This window comes from Acipenser ruthenus, chromosome 13 (assembly GCF_902713425.1).
Source record: "Acipenser ruthenus chromosome 13, fAciRut3.2 maternal haplotype, whole genome shotgun sequence".
In the NCBI taxonomy this organism is placed as follows: domain Eukaryota; kingdom Metazoa; phylum Chordata; class Actinopteri; order Acipenseriformes; family Acipenseridae; genus Acipenser; species Acipenser ruthenus.
Genome location: NC_081201.1, coordinates 16,894,983 through 16,914,785, shown reverse-complemented (window position 1 = coordinate 16,914,785; position 19,803 = coordinate 16,894,983). Strand labels below are relative to the sequence as shown.

General features: G+C 41.0%; 1 protein-coding gene across 2 annotated transcripts in view; it reads left to right on the top strand.

The window, feature by feature from the left end:
* Positions 1 to 1,766: 1,766 nt before the first annotated feature.
* csgalnact2 (chondroitin sulfate N-acetylgalactosaminyltransferase 2) overlaps positions 1,767 to 19,803 on the top strand; it is a 77,029-nt gene continuing 58,992 nt past the window's right edge. The window contains exon 1 of one of the 2 annotated variants that reach the window (XM_034031526.3): positions 1,767 to 1,948. The gene's annotated coding sequence lies outside the window, so the exon portion shown is untranslated. Of the gene's footprint in view, positions 1,949 to 19,387; positions 19,511 to 19,803 lie in introns of those variants that run through there. The other variant, XM_059035687.1, reaches the window with a different exon arrangement.

Sequence of the window (19,803 nt, the reverse complement as noted above, 5' to 3'; positions counted from 1 at the left end):
TGGGCCCCCTCATCGCATCCTATGGTTTCTCATACCATTTCTATGCTGATGATGCTCAGATTTTCCTCTCCTTCCCCACCTCTGACTCCACCATCTCCTCCCGTATCTCTACCTGTCTGTCTGCTATTTCCTCCTGGATGCACTCGCATCACCTCAAACTCAACCTCTCTAAATCTGACCTCCTTTTCTTTCCCTCCTCCTCCCCCTCCTCTGATCTCTCTATCTCTGTTCCTCTGGAATCTACCACACTCTCTCCCTCTTCCTCAGCTAAGAACCTTGGAGTCACCCTGGACCCCTGCCTCTCTTATTCCCAGCACATCTCCACTCTGGCACGCACTTGCAGATTCTTCCTGAGCAACATCCGAAGAATCCGACCCTTCCTCACCATCTATGCTACCCAGCTCCTGGTCCAGGCCCTGGTACTCTCCCGCCTAGACTACTGCAACTCCCTCCTGGCTGGCCTCCCTGCATCCGCCACCCGTCCGCTCCAGCTCATCCAGAACTCTGCTGCTCGCCTGGTGTTCTCTCTACCTCGCTTTGCCCACGCTACTCCACTACTCCGCTCGCTCCACTGGCTCCCGATCACCGCTCGCATCCAGTTCAAGACTCTTGTACTAGCCTACAGATGCCTTGATCAGACTGCACCCAGCTACCTCCAGACCCTCATCTCTCCCTACACCCCCACTCGACCTCTCCGCTCCGCCTGCACTAGAAGACTGGCTCTACCTCCGCTACGCTCCCCTGCCTCCCGAGCCCGCTCCTTCTCCACCCTTGCTCCGCAGTGGTGGAACGACCTTCCTACAGATGTCAGGACTGCCCAGTCCCTGACCACATTCCGGCGCCTCCTTAAGACTCACCTCTTCAAACAGCACCTGTAGAACTCCTCTGTTGTATCCTGGGACACTATCACCCTTCATTTAAATATGCTTTATTTTGCTCTTATCTGCCCCCTATTTTACTGCATTTAATCCTGTACCTCAGAATATTGTAATCTGCCAAGTGTTTAATCTGTAGTATTTTGTACTTAATCATATCCTGATGTAACTATCACTACTTAATCATATCCTGATGTAACTTTCACTATTATCTGCTGTATTATTGAATTGTGGTTTGTCACACTTGAGAATTATTGTATTTCTTGTTCTTATTGCATGACTTATATTGAATGTATTTGTATTTGCTTGCGATTGTAAGTCGCCCTGGATAAGGGCGTCTGCTAATAAATAAATAAATAATTATTATTATTATTATTATTATTATTATTATTATTATTATTATTATTATTATTATTATTATTTATTTCTTAGCAGACGCCCTTATCCAGGGCGACTTACAATTGTGTTCCCTGATTATGTGTTTTTAACCCTACGTTTAAAAGTAAGGCATGTTTCTATTATTATTATTATTATTATTATTATTATTATTATTATTATTATTATTATTTGTTTCTTTGTTTGTTTATGTATTTATTTCTTAGCACACGCCCTTAACCAGGGAGATTTACAGTTGTATACAAAAAATACGTATTAATAATTACAGTACAATTAAGAGCAAGATACAAAATACAATTATACTGAGCACAATACAAAATAATACTCAAATAGTTCCCATGTGTGTGTACAGAATGGTGCACTCATCACACCCCTTGTAAAGAGGAGCTTGCCATTGATTGGAGCACAGACCCCTAACTGCGTGTTTAAAGTCTTCTAATTTCATTATATGAGTGTGCCATCCGCGTCACGGTGACTGTCTGTGCGTGTCTCTTTAAGAAACTGGAGCCTGACTCACTTCCACCGTCAGACAGGAAGTACCTCTTAAGTGCTAGCGTAGCTGCTTTGTGAAACAGGAGCTAGTTACATTTTATTGTTGATGGTTTTTCACGCTTCAGTGTTTTGTTGTCCACGTACGTCGAAGAGTATTTTGGTTTAGTAGCCTGATGCAAATTGGGGTAAGTAGCTTAAAACCACATTTCATACCAGAGTGTGTTCCTGGCCGATTTTTGCACATTAATTCAACCTTTCGATCCAAACAGAATCGATGACAGAGATGATGTAATGGCTATTGTATTGAAGACACGTTTAATAACACCAAGGAATGCTGAGCATAGAGATATAAACAGTGTTATTATCGTAACAATATCGGAATGTACCCTGTGCTATTCGCAGGCTAATAACTGTCACCCCACGCTCAGAACTTACACAGCAGTACTGTGTTTGTTCCACATGTGTCAACCTGGATTTCGCAGATAATTATACATCTCAATTATAAACGCTACACAACACGAAGAGGTGTATTCTGTGATAATGGATGGTTCACTCTGTGTAGTGCAAACTTTAATAAGTACTTTTGTAGTTTGTTTTTAATATTATTTGTGACTGGATTATTGCTAGCGCTTTGGTTGAAAGTAATGCCAGCAGCTCGACTGGATGGTCATTGTACTGTCTGCGGAACTTAGTACTTTCACGCTGCGGTCTGGACTCGGGGTTAAATATAGTTATATTGTATCGGACAAATCCGCCTTGGGATAGTTTAATGAGGGGTAAGGCACACTTCTCACACTCTCAAAAACACTATACTTAAACAGGATATATTTGGCAAATCATATTTTTAAAAACTTCCTTTTCCCCCTTAAATAGAACTAACTGATTTACACTTAATAACACTATTTTTGTCCCTGCGCAACCTCAGTCTTTGCCACGTCATATGCGAATTACACCTAACTCCTAAACTTAACCCCTACACCTAACTCTACCCTAAACCTAAACCCTACCCCTAAACCTAACTCCTGTCACTATTAAACTGTTACTATTACAATAGAGAGTCAATTGGGAACTAACTGGGACCGATACTACTTGGCATAATTGATTTGTATTGATAATCAAACAGGTTTTAATAACAATTACTGTACCTTTTAATAATGTGTAGAATACAGTTAACACACACAAGTACTTTGTACACAAGTAGCTACTGATGATATATAGCGAAACTTTTAACACCTACAGTAAATGTAATGGAATACTGTGATTAAATGTACCAGATACCAAACTTTGAAAATCATCAAAGAATACAAGTCAGTACAACTTTGACACATTACAGAACTTTTGGAATCATTAAACTTTAAAAATTCAGTTAAATGTCTCTATACTTTGATACTTGCTATTAAGGCATTGTAATAACGTGCAATTGAAATGAGTAAAATAAAAGTTCTTAGCTGTTTAATAACATAGACACTGTAACACTGGAGATGTACTATTTCATCAGTACATCTCCAGCCTGTACTGATGAAATAGAAGAAAATTCAAGAACAAGGTGACTGTTTTAATTTGATTAACTGCAACAATTTAAAGCCCACAATGCTCCATCTCAGGTTTTGGTGTCTGAATAAATCTGTAATTTTCATTTGCCTCCGTCTGCTGGTCCTTTTTTGGCAGCTAAATATCGTAATACACCACACGAAATTCATTATGTGATTACAGGTGTGTTCGGTTGATTAGACAGTACGGTTCATCAAAGATCGGATTATTATCTATGTATTCTCTCTCACCGTTTGTTTTGTGCCCTGTAGCGGCTTCTAGTGGCTACTACATCCAATGTTTACCGTCTGAACTGAAAGGTAATACGCAGTAATATTATATTTAATAAATAAATTCATAATTTCCTCACTTTTTTAATGACTTATTAAAGCTTAACGACAAAAAAAATGTTGCACAATGTTCTGTTTAAGTGTACCGTAACCGTGTGGCGTTTGAAGATGTTCGTGTTCAAATAATTCTGGATGTATAGGACCAGAGCTGAAACATTTGGACACATGCTGTGAAAATACTTACCTTGTGTTTTTGATGTTGCACAACATATTGTGTTTTTTGTTAACACTGCTTAAACAAAGTAAAGACAGTAAATGTAACAGTCTACATAGGCAATGTAACCCTTCAAAATAGAATTGCAAGAAATCCTTCTTTAATGACTCTTAAGTGAAGGGTTTGGGAGTAGGACCTGCTGGATGAAGTTTCAAAACGTTTATTGGCTGGAAATAGACGCTCAGTGGTTAATGCTTGCAGCATGTCTTCACAGTGATATCTTTTAAGGCTGAAAATGTGCATTTGTTAAAGCATACCATCTCAAAACCTGCGTTTTCAACCAGAACACCTGTGTTTTTACATATTTCATCAACATAGTTTATATTATTTTCCAGTTTATCTATTTCAGATTAACAAAATTAACATGCAAACCAGTACGCACAGTATAAATAATGACAGTAGAAATAGACAAGGAAAATGTTTCATGCTAAGCTTTTCTTTTGAAAATCCCCCGTTCACAACGTAACACAGTGCTGTAGAACATGTACCAATGTCTCTGCGGGTAGTGTCGACATCACAACTATTTACAATTTTGCTGTGTAAAGGTTCTTTAAATTTTCCTTTTAGCACCCAAGTCAAAAATGACTTGTGCTCCTTCCAAATCAGAGTCTTAATAATTCTCAGGAGCTTCCATTTAAAATGTCATGTTTTAGATGATCCTCATGTTAGAGAGCATTTGCTGGTCTGCACTCTGTTCTGACAACTAACACCATTCTGCTGGTACACTAGACACAGGTATCGTAACTGCAATTGCTGCAAGTTTTGTGAAAGCAGGAAAGATGTCGGAATAGTTATCAGTAAAAACCCAGTAGGCTTCATCCATGATCTTAAAACCATGATTTTTGAGCATGTGTTTTACTTGTCCAAATTCTAGGCTGAGTGTCAACAGGTGAGATGCTCTTATACAGATTACTGAGCCACTCTAATGCCAGGGACGTGTGCACTGCTGAGACCGCCGCTGCTTTTTTTTTTTTTTTTGAGGATGCAGAGAGCAGTGGAACCATTTTTACACATTACATTGCATAAAACTACTTTGTAATATAAACAGGATTATTGGATAGGGATGAAAAAGGGAAATGTTGTTGACCTTCATAAATCAGGCAATGGGTACAAAACAATAGCTAATAAACTAAATATACCACTTACCACTATTAGGGCAATAATTAAGAAGTTCAAAAGCACTGGAACAGTGGTAAACTTGCCTGGTAGAGGACGCAAGTGTATCTTAACCCCACGCACAGTGAGGCAGATGGTTCGGGAGGCAAAGGGAAATCCAAGGGCCACAGTTGGAGAATTACAGAACTAGATTGCCACATCCATGCCAATAGGCTATTTGGAAGGGTTGCCAGAAAAAAGCCTTTATTCAGAGCAACCAACAAACGTAAGCTCCGGGAGTTTGCTCAACAGCATTGGCACTTCGATTGGAACCGGGTTCTATGCTCTAGTCTCCGGACTTGAACCCCATTGAAAACCTGTGGTTTCAATTGAAGAGGGCAGTCCATAAGCGCAGACTGAAGGATATCAAGGATCTGGAAAGATTCTGTATGGAGGAATGGTCTAATGTGTTCTCCAATCTCATTAAACATTATAGAAAAAGACTCCGTGCCGTTATCCTTGCAAGGGGAGGGTGCACAAAGTACTGAAAACAAGGGCCTTAATACCTTTGAAAATGGACTGTAGTGGAAATCCATTCCTCATGCATCAAACCAGAGGGCCAGTGTCTTTGCACGGAGCTCCATGCAGGGGTGTAGCATATCCAGTAAACCAGGGCCAGTGTCTTTGCACGGAGCTCCATTCAGGGGTGTAGCATATCCAGTAAACCAGGGCCAGTGTCTCTGCACGGAACTCCATGCAGGGGTGTAGCATATCCAGTAAACCAGGGGCAGTGTCTTTGCATGGAGCTCCATGCAGGGGTGTAGCATATCCAGTAAACCAGAGGGGCAGTGTCTTTGCACGGAGCTCCATGCAGGGGTGTAGCATATCCAGTAAACCAGGGGCAATGTCTTTGCACGGAGCTCCATGCAGGGGTGTAGCATGTCCAACTAATCGGGGAGGGGTCAAACAGTGGGGTCGGGGGAAGCGGAGCTCGCCGACCTCGCATGCTTGTGCCGCTGATAAAGGACGAAGAAAGCTCAGAGTATGAGAGTGATGGAGAGGGATTACACAGAGCGGATTACACGTTTTTTACAAAACACAAAGGGTAGATGAGGTGTTAAAATAGAGGATTTGGGTGTTCGTGAGTGGAGAACGGGAGAGAGAGGAGATAAGAGGTTAGAAATAACAATTGCTACAGCGTGCTGGAAGTGCCAGCACGGTACTTGTTTAAACGTTCGTCCACTTGTTTTGTGTGTTAGTACGTTTTGTTTGTCTTTTTATTTTGGCCTCAAGTGCCGTGTCGTGTTTTTGTGTGCTCTTATTTTGTTTATTAAATGCTGAGCACAACCAAGTGCTCAGCTTCACCAACCTCACTGTGTCTGTCTGTTTCTTCCGGGTCTGACGTGTCACCACTCAGCCAGCCTTGTGACATTCACTCACCCTAGTCTCTGTAAGTCGCCTTGGATAAAGGCGTCTGCTAAATAAACAAATAATAATATTAATAATAATTCTGCACTTTGTGAACTTGGCAATCCTGAGCGATATAGATTAAAGAAATTGACCACAAAAGTTCACAGACAGATACAAAATCAGAAATCGCAATGGCTGTAAAAACTTTTGCTTTTTTCTCTCTATTACTGGGTTTGTTTCTGTCCTGTTTTTCAGTGTGTTTTTTTCTTTCTTTTAATGGATAACCTCACAATAAGCACCTTTAATGTAAACGGGGCTAGAGATGTGCATAAATAGGGATGTGTTTGAAATATTGAGGGAGGAAAAATTGATATATCTTTTATCCAAGAAACACAGTGATGTAAGTAATGAAATTGACTGGCACAAGGAGTGGAGGGGGAATATTGTTTAGTCATGGGACAAATATTAGCACTAGGGTTGCTGTTTTGTTTTCTGAAAGATGTGCACCTGACTCTCTCTTTAGTCTGTTTTTTGCTTTATAAATGCTGATGCCCCTACTGAAGGGAGAGAAAGGGTGCGTTTTTTCAGAGTTGTAGCCGAGCGTTAATCAGATGAGTTTTTATTTCTGGGGAGATTTTAACTGCACTGTGAATGCGTCCATAGACAGGAATCCCCCAGTCTGCCAGGGAGCTCTCTGCTATTGTAAATAGTTTTGACCTAGTTGATGTGTGGAGAAAATAAAGAACTGAATCGAAATGAATGTTTTTATATGTTTAGTCATCGCTTTAATTGTGTTAAGAATTGTGTTATTGTGCCAAATGGGCTGTCAGATCACAGTATTGTTTGTCACTATTGTGTTACTTTCTTTAAGACCACACAGCTCATATTGGCATTTTAACATTACACTTTTGCAAGATGTTATTTTTTCTATTGTGTTAATTTTTGGGGGAGAAGTGGAGGGGTGATAGGCACACTTTCCCCTCGTGCTGGCAATGGTGGGATATGGGCAAAATTCAGATCAAACTGTCTTGTCCGCAGTACACTAAGGATAGTGAGGTGACGAGGCAGCTGGAGGCTGACATTACAGAGCTAGTTACAGCTCTGGAATCCCAATATAATGTCCAGCAAATTGAACAACTTAAATCAAAAGAGGAAAATGTTGCAAGAGCTGTTGGACCTGAGGATGCAGGGGGCACTCACGATTCCAGCACATAAATAACACTAATGCACTCACGATTCCAGCACATAAATAACACTGATGCCCCCTCACAGTACTTCTTCAGCCTGGAGAAGAGAGCAGCAGACCAGGTCCGACATTACAATTTTCCCTTTCCGGTCCAATGTCAGACTTTTATTCTGCACTGTACACTGCAGAGGCTGTCTCACAGGATAGGGAGACACAAGTGCTCTTCCAGGGGATCCTGCAGGTCCCTGAGGGGGACAAGAGGGCCCTCAACCATCCCCTTACATTAAAAGAACTGGCTGCCGCCCTGGAGGGGCTGCACACTGGGAAAGCTCCAGGCATTGACGGCCTGCCTGTGGAATTCTTTAACCCTTTGCGGTCCATTGTCGGACTGGGTCCGACATTGCAATTATTCCTCACAGGTCCTTTGTCGGACTGGGTCCGACATCATTATAGCAACGCAAAAAATGGGTTTCTAGTCGTTTTTTCTCCGGAAAAAGCAGAGAAAACCATTCAATTGCCGAGTGGGAGCAACAGGAGCCGAGACAAGTCCAAAAAAAAAAAAAAAAAGGCATATCTCATGAATAGTCATACATGGTATCTGGTATCAGATTACGGGGCGGGTCGTAAGTAAACAAGTTGGCTGACTGAATCAGCGCACAGAAAACACAGACATTTGCAGAGCTTTTTTGAGATGTTATAGTAATAAAATAATGACTTGGATCGCATTATTGAGGAGTTTGGTGATAAAACGAGTGATCCGGAGATGATCGATCGGTATGCACGACTATTATTATTATTATTATTGTTATTATTGTTATTATTTATTTATTTCTTACATAGGGTGAACGCTATAGCAAACGAAAGAGTGGGGCGGGGCTGGAGATGCCTAGTGAGTGCTTTGTTGATATGCAGGGCCATTTAAACCCGTTTGACTGTGGAAAAAAATACTTTTAAACAGTGCGTCTAAAATTAACTGCACGTGTGAAAATTAATTAGACCTGACGTGCCTGACGCGCAGTTAATAGATGGACCGCAAAGGGTTAAAGTTTTTTGGACACAGTTAGGTGAAGATCTCCTGCAGGTGCTGGAGGAGAGTACTAGAGAGGGGGTGCTGTCCCTTAGCTGCCGACCTGCTGGCCTCGCTCTGCTGCCCAAGAAGAGGGACCTCTGCTGCATCAAGAACTGGAGGCCAGTTAGTCTATTGTGCATTGACTGTAAAATCTGGTCAACAGCAACGGCCAACAGGCTAAAGACTGTGATGGGGAAATGGTGCACCATGAGCAGACATACTGTGTGCCAAATAGGTGGGTCATTCTATAATCTGAGATGTTGCCAGACCATCACAGATTTTGCCAGAAAAATTCACGTGGGGGTTTTCAGGCCCACTGAGTTCAGAAATGCTAATCATTTTTTATTTTCTTTTATTTCCCCTTCGAGCTGTGACCTGGCAAAGGAAAAATCACCCTGGGCTCAACTTAGACGCTACCATCATGTGTAGTACCTCATTCGACTCGAGAAAGAAAATACCAGGAGCATCTAACTCACTTTTGGCAAGTTGCCAGACGAGGGGTAAGTAACGAGTTTTATTCGAACTTCAGCCCAACCCTTTACCCTGTAGGAGATGCAAATCTTCGGGACCACTCTTCCAAATTTTGTGAAACACTTTTGGTTTCAAGTCTGTTCACTGGTCATTAACCCCCTCCTGAAATTAGAATTTTTGGAATTCAAGCACCTAAAGTTTGCCAAGATTATCCATATTTTTTGTGTTTTCTATCAGTTTTTAGTTTTTAGTAGTTTCAAATGTCACTGTAACAAAATAATCTAAGTTCCACATACAAGTTCATAACCCCTCAGCTCCAAGCTAGTGCCACTGGAAGCACACCTTGTCAGTTTTTGCTCCAGATCTAACCCCAGACAATGCAAAATTGAAGAATAACACTTGTTCGGTTAGGACTGTGTGGTACTTTAGCCTCATCAAAGTGGCCATAAGCAATGTTCAAATGCATGACAAATGCAACTTGACAAATTTGCAGATACCAAAATGTTTTGCTTGATTCTTGTAGATCTCATGAACATCTATCAAATATCTTTGGGTGATTTTTCAAATTCAAATTTCAGAGGGGGTTAATAACAAGTGGGGGGATTTGAAACCAAAAGTGTTTCACAAAATTTGGAAGAGTGGTCCCTAAGGGTTCTTACAGCAATACTAACATTTTAGGACCCGCATCCCCTACAGGGTAAAGGATTGGGCTGAAGTTCGAATAAAACTCGTCACACAAAGTGAGTTGTGTGCTTTCCTTGAAAGCCCTATCATTACGAGTCGAACGAGGTGCTACACGTGATGGTAGCGACTAAGTGGAGCCCAGGGTGATTTTTCACTTTGGGTTGACCTTTGCCAGGTAACAGCTCGAAGTGGAAATTATCAAAAAAAAACAACAAGATTAGCATTTCTGAACTCGGCAGGCCCGAAAACCCCCAGGTGAGATGGTCGGGCAACAAAATGCCCCTTTCCTGGTTGAATTGGCGTGGAATGACCCAGGTCTATTTTTGACAGCATTTTCCTCGTTAGGGATGTAATGGAAGCCTCAAGGCTGTTTTGTTTTTGATGCAGGAGTGATTTCGCTGGACCAGGAGAAAGCTTTTGATCGGGTTGATCATGACTATCTACTAAAAACCTTAGAAGCTTTTGGATTTGAGTCTGTTTTTACACCCCAAATTGCACACTTCTACAGCAACATCTTTAGTGTCCTGAAGGTAAACGGGGTATTGAGCTGTCCTTTTCCAGTGCGCAGGGGGGTGCGTCAGGGATGTCCCCTGTCGGGCATGCTTTACTCTCTGGCAATTGAACCCATGGTCAAAGACTGTGGTTGTTACTGACCGGAGTGGCTGTTCCCCCATTGCTCCATGGAATCATGAGGGTGACGGCATACGCAGATGACATCACTGTCTTCATTATAGCACAGCAGGACGTGCAGAATCTGCACTGATGTCAAAAGGCCTTTGAGAGAGCATCCTTGGCCAGGATCAATTGGGCCAAGAGCAGCGCCACTCTGTTGGGCCGCTGACAGGAACAGGAGCCCCCTCTAATGCCTGGGGGACTGCAGTGGTGGCATGGGGCAGTAAAGTGTCTAGACGTGTTCATGAGGACAGATAGAACAACATCCTTGGTTACTCACACAGCCCTCCTACAGAGGTAGAGCTTTGGTAATTAATAATCTGGTAGCCTCCATGCTGTGGCACCGTATGGCCTGTGTGGAGCCGCCTGCAGTGCTGCTCAGGGAGTTACAGAGTGATTTGGTGCGGTTCTTTTGTGATGGGCTGCACTGTTTTCAGTAGGGTGCACTGTACCTGCCCGGGAGGAGGGCCTGATTGATGTAGCCAGCAGGGTGGCAGTTTTCTGGCTGCAGGCCCTATAGAAGTTACTGAACTCCAGAGATCCCGTGAGTTGGAGGCCCTGGGCCTTTGCTTTCTTGAGACAAGTGGGGGGCTGGGATATGACAGACACATTGTACAGGTACTTGGAGGTACCCCTGGTTAATAATCCAGCCTTGAGGCTGGAGGTGCTGGACTCGCCTGGCTTTATCGCCGTGCTGGTTGGAGCAGAAGTGACCAAATTGAGAGCCCTGCAGGGCCCGGGGATGGTTGGCTGGAGCAGCCCTGAGAACGTGGCGGCTCGGCTGGGGCTGCGCTCGGTGAGAGTGATGGGGGTGTTCCTGGATCAGCTCTGCAGCTGGTGGTGGGGGAGGATGTGCGGCCGGCAGATCTGGAGTGGGTGTGTAGTACAGGCAGAACTGGAGAGGTGCAAGTCAGCTTGCAAATTGTATCTTGGGACAGGCCAAATTGTCAATTTCTCTCTCTCTCTCTCTCTCTCTCTCTCTGGCTCTGTCTCTGTCTCTCTCTGTGTATTCCCTGCTCAATTATTTCAATTGACACGCAGCATGCCCTTTTATGGATGCTGACTCCTCCCACTCATCACCCATTGGCCCATCGATATCCACTCGCATTCATACACACACACATATGCAAAAAGGACATGCAGGCAGGCTGCTATCAGGCTCACATCAGTGGACAACACAGGAAACATTGTGTGTACAGTATACAGTTCGTTGTGTTTGCCCCGCTGCTACTATACATGAAGATCATATGGGGAATCCCCCATGACAGCCCCCTTGCCACAATGTTACAATGAAGTTCTGCTCTTGCCCCGCACTTGATACAGCCCTGGACCGCGGCCCGCCAATTGCCAACCCCTGTTGTAGGGGATAGACTGTTTTGATTTGAGAGAAATTGTCTGTTTTTTGCTTTCTGTTCATTATTTTTTTAAAATATTTAAAAGACTAAAAGTTGTGTTAAGTAAAAAAAAAAAAAAAGTTACACATTCAGTTAACACCTGGCCACATTCCACACTTTTCAATAAAACAATCACACCACACCAATTTATCAAATACCATAGGCAGCCCCAAAACACACATTTCTTATTGCTCAGCCTCTGCCCTGCCCACATCTTCCCCTTGTGCGCAGCACACACGGCCATATCAAGGCCATCCCACGAGCAAACGTGAGATCAGGTGAACAACTGTGCCTGGTGGTGCAGCAAGCTGGGAACCAACAGTCTGGTGTCTGGGAGCCCAGGTCAGGAATCCAACTCCCCAGGCGCCAGACTGTGGCACAGGGGTGGTTGTCGGAGCTGAAGTGCAGATTGTCTCTTGATCTCCTCCCCCTTCTCTGGAGACAGTTGCTTCTCCTTCTGGCTCTGGAGACAGAGGGGCTTCTCCTTTCGGTTCTGGAGATGGCAGGGCTTCTCCCTCTGGCTCTGCACACAGCAGCAGCTCCCGTCTCCCTGGCTCCGCACACAGCAGCAGCTCCCATCTCTCTGGCTCTGCACACAGCAGCAGCTCCCTCTGGGCAATCTTGTCATCCATGTCCAAACTCTTCACAGAGTCCACCAGTATGCTGGGGCATCAGGGCAATCTCTCCAGTGGTGTTACCCACAATACTTACACCAGGGTTTTCTGTGGACAGGTGCTTCAGGCTGCTGGTGCTTCTTTTTCTGGCTGCAGGCAACTCTGATCCCGGCGCAGGCAACTCTGTCTCTGGCTTTGCGGTGCTGGTAGAGACGATTCTCCCAGTCCCCCCAATCTTTTGTCAGCCCACAAAGGCACAGCTGCCTTAGCTCAGCTTGCTCATGGCAGGGCATGCTAAAAAAGTTTAACAGTATCCCCAGCAGGATTTGAGTTACGCTCCATTTTCTTGTATTTTTTTTCTTCTCTTTAGTTCCTGGCTGGGTCAATAGGGGGTGCTATCCCACCTCTGCCCTGCTCACATCCTCCCCCTACTCACAGGGTGCATAAAACTATGGGTAGTAATGGTTAAAACGTAGAAGAAATTAAGTCCAGTGGACATATGTTATGTTTCGTGCCACCTTCAGTGTAGCGATGGTTAAAATGGTGGGTTACCAACCTACTTTGTGTATTGATACATCCCTAGGTCTATTGAAGGTGTCTTTCCAAAGTGAACGCTGCGCAAAGTAAAGACCTGGAAGGAGTGAAAGCATTCAGAGTGCTCTAGAAGGGTGAACCCAGAAACCAGTTAAAGCTGGACAAGTAAAGATGTTACCAAGCTTATTCTTGGCTGTGTTTGGTCCCAAACAGCTCCTGAGTTTTTGAGTGTGTTCTTGTTTTGTTTCAGAGATGAATTGAGGTATTGTGCGTATTCTGTACTGTAACCAAGCAAAATAGCTAATTGGAATATCCTAGAGCTCAAGAATATTAGAACTTGACGTTTTGGTTAATTTTAAAGTAAAGCTTTTCAAATATAATAACTTGGGTATACTCGGTAATTTCCAGTTAACACATTCACTGACGCAAGTGCAGAAGGAAGTAGTAGTTTTAATTATATAAACCTGCAACACACTGTTGAGAGCAATACATGAACTGCTTCTTCCTGCAAGGGGCTCAGTAACACAAGACAGTAATTGCTGCTATGCTACATTTGGCAACTTTTCATTGCAATGTTACCTAGCTTCAAGCTTTAGTGATTCTCATCTACTGTATTGTAGTGATGGAAACTACTATCGGAGATAGAGGATTCTGTGGCCTTTATGTACAATCACAATCCTGTGAACACACATAGTGCTTGAGTCATACATACAGCAACGAGTCCTGTGAACACACCAGTGTTAATTTAGTCTAGTCTTATTCTGTCAGTCTAATTAAGTCATTCTCTTAGCCCAGTTGACTGAAGGCAAAGGGTGGTCTCACCAAATATGGATTTGATTTAGATTTTTCTTCTGTTCACTCACTTTGCATTTAGTTAATTGATAAATATAATCTATTAACATGTCTATTTTTGAAAGCATTCTTACTTTACAGCATTTTTTCACACCTGCCTAAAACTTTTGCACAGTACTGTATATATATATATATTTTTTTTTTTTGGAGGACTAATATATATAAGCATAAACAACCACCTTTAGCTTTATGTTTATAAAAAATGTAATGAACATACAAACATGTTTATACAATGTGTGTTAAAGATACTGATTGTTATTTTAAGTTATTTAACTTTTGAATGAACAGTTTATTTAACTGCATAATATCAAAAATCTAAATTATACCCTCTTATTCAGTAACACTGAATCAGTTTTGGTACCTATAGGTGAGTGTTTCATTCTAAAAGCAGTACAACAATTTCATGCTTTATCAAGGTTAGAACCAGTAGTCCAATAATTTTGTATTTCCTCCATACAGAATCTTTCCAGATCCTTAATATCCTTGCGCTTATGGACTGCCCTCTTCAATTGAAACCACAGGCTTTCAATGGGGTTCAAGTCCGGAGACTCAGATGGCCATTGCAAAATGTTGATTTTGTGGTCAATTAACCATTTCTTTGTGGATTTTGATGTGTGCTTGGGGTCATTGTCTTGCTGGAAGATCCACTTGCGGCCAAGTTTCAGCCTCCTGGCAGAGGCAACCAGGTTTTTGGCTAAAATGTCCTGGTACTGGGTAGAGTTCATGATGCCGTTGACCTTAACAAGGGCCCCAGGACCAGTGGAAGCAAAGCAGCCCCATAAAATCAAAGATCCACCACCATATTTTACAGTAGGTATCAGGTTCTTTTCTGCACACGCATCCTTCTTTCGACGCCAAACCCACCTCTGGTGTGCGTGGCCAAAGAGCTGTATTTTCGTTTCATCTGATCATAGCACCCGGTTCCAATCGAAGTGCCAATGCCGTTTAGCAAACTCCAGGCGCTTACGTTTGTTGGTTGCTCTCAATAAAGGCTTTTTTCTGGCAACCCTTCCAAATAGCCTATTGGCATGGAGGTGGCGTCTAATTGTAGATTTGGAGACTTGGTGACCCCAAGATGCAACCAAGTTCTGTAATTCTCCAACTGTGGCCCTTGGATTTCCCTTTGCCTCCCGAACCATCTGCCTCACTGTGCGTGGGGGTAAGATACACTTGTGTCCTCTACCAGGCAAGTTTACCACTGTTCTAGTGGTTTTGAACTTCTTAATTATTGCCCTAATAGTGGTAAGTGATATATTTAGTTTTTTAGCTATTGTTTTGTACCCATTGCCTGATTTATGAAGGTCAGCAGTGTGGAGTAGTGGTTAGGGCTCTGGACTCTTGACTGGAGGGTTGTGGGTTCAATCCCCAGTGGGGGACACTGCTGCTGTACCCTTGAGCAAGGTACTTTACCTAGATTGCTCCAGTAAAAACCCAACTGTATAAATGGGTAATTGTATGTAAAAAAAAAAATAATGTAATTGTATGTAAAAATAATGTGATATCTTGTAACAATTGTAAGTCGCCCTGGATAAGGGCGTCTGCTAAGAAGTCAATAATAATAATAATAAAGGTCAATAACCATTTGTCTCTTTTCATTTGTGAGTTCTTTGCCTTTCCCCATGGTGATAGATGACAAATGGATTTCATATGCGTTTTACCTCATTTTTATACCCCAGTGAAACATGAAGCCATGGAACACAGTTCCTTAAGACTGAGATGAACTTAAAGAAGTAGAATGTTAATGCAGATTTAATTTTGTTTGATTTTATTTATAAGAATCTTTAGGGGTGCCAATAATTCTGACACCTCTCTTTTTGAGAATGTTTTATTACTTTATCAAGGGTGCCAATAATTTTAGAGGTGACTGTATATGTATGTGTGTATTATATATATATAATACACACATACACACACAGATCTATCAGGACGGTAGTCCTGGTGTAGTTATGGTTGGTATGTTCTTTCCATTATAAGCCCCTATTTTGTGCAGCTCCAAAAGTGGGGTTAAGTTCAATCAATCTGCCGTTTTGGATTTCAGGTCTGAGTGGTAGGCTGAATTTTTTCTACACATTTTGTGTTATTCTGTCGGGTAGTTTTTGAGCTACAGCACGGTTTAAAAACGGGTGGTTTTTCGTGTAAGTTTGATGCCGGGAGAGCGTTGTTTATTATTCACCTCTAGGTAAAAAAAACTACTGGACAGTTACTACTCCCATTTGCAAGTTACTGCATCTAAATAGTCTTTAATGCCTTTTGTGGGTGGGGAGCTTTAAAAATGTGTATTTTAATTTAAAAACAAATGCTACGCATGGACAGTTGTACGATTTGGTAACCATTTTTGTGTAGTTCTGACCGGACCTGTAACAATACAATCACTTGGGAACGCTCTCCAGTTTGAACTACAGCTCCCAGAATGCACAAAACACAACATTTTTCACAAGCATAACAAAGCATCATATTGTACTGTACAGAGTAAGTAAATAAATAATAAAAAACCATGTCAGTCAGTGATAGAAGGTGAACGAGTATTTAAAACCTACATGTACACTTAGGCTGAGCAGCTATAAATAATGGTGAAACATTTCAAATACTATGCCTAAAACGATTATTTACATTACATTAGGCTTACAAAAATCAAACACTCACCCATATAACCACAAAAGCCAGAAGAACTTCCAAAGAGATCATTTTTGTTTATTTCTAACGTAAAAAAATAAATAGCTATGCACTTTGATGCTCTAGTGTAAATAACATGGAATGTATAGAATTAAAAAATATCTCAATTAGCCGTCATAAAACAAAAACACAGAAATGCCAAATATACAACACCATTTGAAACACTGTACTGTACAGTCATGCTTGTTTAGTGCAAATACTGCAGTCAGGACGTATTGTTATCTGTACTTATTATCAATTTCCTCATTTAAAAAGTGTCTTAGGACTTAGGCTAGACATTTTCAGAGATGCAGAATCACAGTCAAATTGTTCTTGCAGTTTAACAGTAGATTTATAGAAACACTTAAATTTAGTAAATAAATATAGCAAACTAGGCTACTCTATGGTTTCATTCACAAGTTAAAAATAAAACAAGTGGATGCAGACTTTATTTAAGAGATCACCAGCAACAGATCACCTGACAGCATTTTGAATAAACTTCATGAACACAACAAACAGCATGATTACCAAAAACATTAAAAAAAAAAAAAAAAAAGAGCGTAACATACTGAAACTTACCTGGCTGCACAAATATGCACTCAAACCCTATTAAAAAAAAAGTTACTGATAACAAACCCTTCACAAAACAGGGTAAGAACAGCTGCATGTCAGTAGAATATTTAAATTAAATCTGGTGCAGTATGAAGTTGCTATTTACACCACAACTGGAAGTAGACTACAGGGTCCACTTGGATTAAACTGAAAGAACCTGAACAGACCACGGATGCTTTCTGAGGAAACCGCGTTACTCATGGAATACTGAGGTAAACGCTTAGCAACACAAACTAGTTCTTCATAAAATTGGAATAAAACTATTTATTTTTTAACAGATCCATATTCTAATAGCGCTCCTTCGGGTTCAAATGCTTAAATACGTTTAACATTTGCACTATAAGCTACATTTATGTCTCATGTTCATCTCACTGTATACGCGGTATGCTGTATGGAGTATTATATATATTTCAGTAATAGATGATAACTAGCATGTTTTTGCATACAAAAACAATGTGTTGCATACAAAAACTACGCTGGTCTCATTACTGGATTGCTGTAGTGTATGAAAAAGTCATGTGCATAGGGACAGATTTTTTGACTGTAATAAGCCAGTTGACACATTTCAGTAGCTGATCTCACATTTTTATGTCCCTGACCCTGGGTGAAAAACAAAAAAAATGTGTTGGGATGCAGTGTTTTACTTAGATCTCTTAGAACAGTCCTGTTTCACTTGCATTATACCAGGCTGGTTGCCTTTGTTTGTGTGGTCTCCACTTCATGGGTTGCTGTACAACATATTTCCGTCCACGTGTGTAGGAGTTTAGAAATTGATACTGTAGTAGATTCAAGTTAAAAAAAACTATGGCAATTCAGTAACAAAAACTTTGTTAAAATAACGTTACGGTTGCAGTTCAAAATCACTAAAGTCAGGAAATGGGACGTTAAGGTTGCAGATATGATGTCATACATGACTTCAGTAATGACATCAGCAATGACTAATCACATGACAAATGCTCCACCAAGACTGCCCAGAACGACATTACCAAAATAATAACCTTTGGAGAGTTTCTGTGATGTCATCATAAACTTGGAGACCTTTAGGTCACAGAACCTGTAACTCAATGAAGTACGTCTTTTATTTTTTATAATACCTGGATATTAGTATATGTTAAAGACAATATAAAGGTGTCTTTGCTTAGGTCACAGGTCAAATCTAATCGTCTAGGGGAATATGACTTTTTTTTTTGTTTTTGTAATTTAAATTTAACATGAATTGTTCACATAACAAATGCTCCACCAATACTGCCCAGATGGACGTTACACTGTGAAAAAAAAAGTAACTGTTCTGGACTGTAGCTATCATGCTTCTTGGAGTACGTGCCAACGTAGACACAATCATAGACAGAACAAGAACACTGTCACTCAGGTCACTCTTTGCACTATTGTCTATAGATATAGGTGTTGCATAATTACTAATGTTACTTCCAATGCAAAAGTTGGCACACTTGCCACTATGCAATATAGCATTGCCACATATCTATCCAAGACCATTGGTTTACCAAATGCATTTGAATATGTGTCTCAATCAGTAAAAGGATAGTTTTTTTTTTTTCTAGAACAGTGCCATGGGGAACGAGGACCAGACTGTGCTTCTTTCTCTTGTTATTGTCTCATGAGTTCCTAAGAACAGCCGACGGCACAATATTCTGCATACCAATAAACACACCCAGGTAATGTCCTTCTGGGCAGTCTTGGTGGAGCATTTGTCATGTGATTAGTTATTGCTGATGTCACTACTGATGTGATGCATCGGCATAATAGGGGTGAGTTAAGGTTGCGTGCCTTAACGTCCCATTTCCTGACTTTCTTGTGATTTGGAACTGCAACCTTAACGAGCCTTACAGCACAATTAACTGTAATTTTGATTGATTTTAACAGAATTTTTAGGTTTTCTTTTTTTCCACGTATCCTGCCACAGAAGCACTCTAAAATGAACGTTCTATAAATATCTATAACAACGATCTTCTCTATAAAATGTGTACAAAACAGCGTTTTTAAAACTGTATACTATTTATTTGAAAACAGAGAACAAAAGATTGTGAAAAATATTATTATTATTATTATTATTATTATTATTATTATTATTATTATTATTATTATTATTATTTTTAGTGTGGTTATTAATTTCTTTCGTGAAAATAAACTGAGGACAAAGATCGGGGGGAAAAAAAAAATTGAGCAATTGTAATAATAATAATAATAATGGTCTTTTCCTTGGTAATTGATTTGAATATTTCCAGATGTCGAGCAGTTATTAAAAATGCTTCCAGGAAACTTGCCTAGCAGAAGCAGTGTGACCTTCGGAAGAGCTTGATGAAGAAACTGGTTCAGTTTGTCCCATAGTACTTCTCTCTGTACTTCTTTTACAGTGACTGTAGACATCTGAGAGGTGCTCGTATTTTCCGGTATGTTTTGATTTAGCCATTCCTTAAATGACATCTTATTAAAAAGGTTGGAATTTACTTTAAAACGACATTTTGTTGATAGCTGATGGAGTGATTTTGTTTGATTTTTGTTTTTGTGATGCAGTTACAAAGATTCTAAGTGCATATTTAGAAAGTGTGGAATCTTTCCATTGAAATATAGCTATATCTTTGTCTAAATCTCTCTCTATCTATCTCCTTTTTAAAATTATAATAAGCCAGATTTGTGCCATAGCCTTATGTTTTCGCATATTGTCATTGATTTGCCCCATTGC